Source organism: Lipotes vexillifer, unplaced genomic scaffold, assembly GCF_000442215.2.
Source record: "Lipotes vexillifer unplaced genomic scaffold, Lipotes_vexillifer_v1.1 scaffold789, whole genome shotgun sequence".
NCBI lineage: Eukaryota > Metazoa > Chordata > Mammalia > Artiodactyla > Lipotidae > Lipotes > Lipotes vexillifer.
Window position 1 is genome coordinate 203,879 of NW_006778055.1, and position 4,207 is coordinate 208,085.

Below are 4,207 nucleotides of genomic sequence, written 5' to 3' on the forward strand. Positions count from 1 at the left end.
CCCCTCCCGCCAGTTTTCCCTATTTCCAAACTTTCCCCGCCGGCCTACTGCGGCTTCTATTCTCTGGGCTCGCCTCCTTTCGCGCCCCCTAGGAAGGGCGGCGTGAAACGAAAGAACGCAGGAGCTAAAATGGGCATGAGAGCTCCCACAAAATGTGATGTAAACCGTACTTGCTTCCCCGCTGCTGTGTTCTTTGTACGTTATTTAAAACCTTTATTCATTCGGCTTTACATTATGCCAAGTGGGATCTGAATCCCTCCATGGCATTAACCTTTTCCTGTGCCCCCAAGACCTAGTCCAGGGCCTGGCATAGGAAAAGTGGCATATCTTTAAGTAATGAATCTACGCATATTTACTGTGTGCTTGGGGCTAAGGATTCAGCCCAGTTCGACCTTGTCTCTGTTTTTAAGGAGACGCTCTATTTTTTCCCCCTGTACATGAGGAATAAACTCCCATTGAAATTGAATTTGCAACTGACTATAGTTCAGCTTGTGATTGGTAGGTTATCTGTCTCCTGTATCTCTTTGACTACTTGCCCTTTTTCCTATTAAAAAAACAACTTATTGATAGTTCATTGCGGGTAGGGGTGTTCCCAGATCTTTCACTGTCTGAAAAAGTTGGGAAGAAACCCAAAAATAGTGGTTAAGTTCTGAAGAATGGAAGAAATGCCTTCTTTTAATGAAACACCATCCTCAACGCTGCAGGAGTTCATACTCTTTGTGGATAACAGTTTCTTTTCTTCTAATCACCTTTCCATAGGGCTGACTACATTTTGACCGAAGCAACATTTTGAATGCAAGAAACAGTTGAGTTAGTGTCAAATGATTAGAATAAGAACCAACTCAATGTGAAATAAAAACCAATGGTTTTCTTACATTTGTTCCCCTACCTCTCCATCGTGATATTTACCGCACTTAACAAAGAATGCTAGAGCACTCTGAGCTCCAAAACCTCTAACTTCCAACAGGATTCTTGGCCTCCCAACCTTCCAAGGAGAAAGAAGCTTACATGCTTATCCTTGAAAACAGTTCCTAATGGAACACTGCAAAGTTATAAACCAGGACGATTAATAGGGAGGACCAGGCTTGGGATATCTTTCTTTTACCTGGATATATGTTCGTGGATTTATAAGGTACATTTGAAAATATTTTTTAAGAATATTTCTTGACTCTGCCCTCAAAGTTATCTTTTTTTTCTCCAAGTTCTATCACTTGCCCTTTAATAAGTTCCAGTCCCAGTCTGCCAGTATTTTCTTTATCTTCGTTCCATCTAGTTTGGGCTTCCTTCCTCCTCCGGCCCCACCCTCCCCTTGCTTCGTTTTTCCGGCTTGTACTAAACTGCTTACTTGAACAACTCCATCCTTCATTGTACCACCTATAAAATTGTCTCTGTACTGTCTCAAAAATTAGAAAAATAAGGCATTTTTAACAACAAAAAAGCCAAATTCTCCTAAAATACTCCATTCCTCTTTTAATATGTCTAGAATTTGCACAGCATAATACAGATCACCAATCCTTAATCCTCATTTTAAAAATGCAAAAAGCTCTCAAGACAGAAGGGTTTTTTTTTTTGTTTTTCTCTTCATAAGTTTGTAGCAAACTCATTTGGTAAAAACAAACAAATAAAAAACCAAAAAACAATTACAAACTGATGTGAGGCTATGTATGGTTTTGGTTTATCCCACTTAGGGTGAATAAATATGGAGCCACAAACCCTGTTGGGTGTTGTCTAATTTACAACATATGAACCATAGCATCATTCAACAATCTGAAAAAGTTCCTCAATACAGCTGGCCCCGGAGGTTTCATATAAGGGATGGTGGACATGCATTTACTCTAAAAAGGGAAACAGTAGAGCAGAGATTCATAGTTAACATTTAATGAAAACCTACTAAAAAACAAAAAAGGTATCTGGCTGGAAGTAGGATGGGAGGTGACAGCTAAGGGGTGTGTGTGTGTGTGTGTGTGTGTGTGTGTGTGTGTGTAGGAAGGGAGTAGAAACAAGAATTGAAAAAGACCCATATCTGAGGGACTTCCCTGGTGGTCCAGTGGTTAAGACTCCGCACCTGAATGCAAGCGGCCCAGGTTGGTTCCCTGGTCAGGCAACTAGATTCCGCATGCCTCAACGAAGATCCCACACACGGCAATGAAGATCCTGCATGCCGCAACTAAGACCAGCGCAGCCAAATAAATTTAAAAAAAAAAGACCCATAACTGAGAAATGATATGGGCCTACATTGAACTGCGAAGAAAGAGTCCCTTGCTTAGGCGAATTTACTAGAGATCTCTTAGAAGTGATGACTTTTTGGCCCTTCATTATGGTGCCACACAAAGGCCAGAAACCCCCTCTTTCACCTGAACCTAGCCTGGGCACCATATCACCATGGTCAGCCCTCTCCCTAGACCTCAGGGAGGCAAAGGCTAAGGGCCCAAATTCTATCCCATGGTATAGGAGCTCCATGAGAACTGGAGTCATAGAACTCTGACGTGGAACTCTGCCTGAGTTGTATAGCCAGGGAAAGGCAGGAAGGAGTCATTCCCAGACTCTGAAGTAAAGGAAGAGATCCACCTCAGGCTTGCATCAGTCAGGCCAGAAAAACAGGGCAGGAAGGAGTCATTCCCAGACTCTGAAGTAAAAGAAGAGATCCACCTCAGGCTTGCATCAGTCAGGCCAGAAAAACAGGGCAGCAATGTGAGAGGTGAAGTCAGATGGAAGAGATTGGGAAGTTCATTCAGAAAAGTAGGGAAGTGTCATGGTGGGAGGTAGAGGATATGGAAGAGATGGGGGGGTGAGGAGGGAGCAGGTTCCAGACTTTGAATGTGTCTTGAGAGAATAAAGAGGAGTAAATGTCACATTGTCTGCTCACAGCCTGTCAGCAAGGGCACCATCTCTACATTTGCTTAGCAGTTGAAAGGTACAACTACTAAGGTTCAGTCCTTTGGGATCACTCAGAAGGGATGTAATCAGTTAGGAAGGGAGAAATGATGTACTGTTTTCAGGAATGATCCCAGCAAATCTCATACACTGTTCAAGTCACCAAACTTGTCACTGTCACAGCAGCCTCTGGTCAATGTCAGTCCTGTGCCCCTTCTTTAGGTAGGCAGTGGGGAGGTGTCATCCAGTTTTTCTGAATCCAGGTCACCATCCATATAAAGTAAGCTTTATCCATCAGGGACAGGGCAATTTGGCCCTGCAGTTTTAAGTCATGCTTCTCTTTCCAGCTGCTGGAAAGGTCTTCCTAGAGCAGGCACTAGTTTGCTATAGAGAGGAAGAAATAGAATGGAGGGGAAAATTATGAAGCAACCATTAAAAGATTAGAAATATCCACCAGCTGTTTGTCCAGTGTAACAGATAATAATGTTGGCAAAATACTTTAGAAATTAGAAACAAAGACTGGTTTGTTTACTTTCTTTACTATAATTCCATTCTCGAGGTCCATGCTAGAAGGATTCTGATGTGAGTGAAACCACGATATAATAAGTCCTGCCTGCTATTTATGATAATTAATAAGGCCCAAGAGAGTTCCAGGTTATGGTGTGTTCTGTGTTGCATTATTGAGATTTCTTCTGTTGTCATAAAATTCTTGGCTTAGAGTTATCACAAATAATTGTGACTAATAATTACAACTTCTGCTCTTTTAAGAAAAGAATATTGATGAAAATGAAGAATTCCACATCCAAATAACTATATTCAATCATTTTCTAATGTCTTTTATGATTTAAAAATGTATAATATTGAATCTGTTAGATTTAAGTCAATAAGAGCACATTCATTGTTTCACATTATGTGTGAGTTTTGACTTCAAGTTACTTCTTATTTCATAATGGCGCCTATGACCATAATAATTTACTTGCCCACAGAGAAAGGAAATAAATCATGAAAGGGAAAACACAAGAGGCCACTGGAGTTGAAGGATGATCAGTTTTAAAGTAAATATGTTTATTGTAATGAAAGAAGTGTGTCAGATGCCCGGGAATTAGAAATACAGAGAAAATCAGAATATTCCCAGTGGGATTAATTCTAAATGCCTCTTCCATCTCTTTTTCAAGCTTCTATTTTCTTAACAAAATCAATTATGGCACAAGTTTTCCTCCATATTTATATTTTATTTGTATTCACTTAGAGCTTTGTGGAGAAATAACCAAGTAAGCATAAGCACTTCTTGTACTTCATGACTGCATTTTTTTTTTTTTTTTTTTTTTTTTTT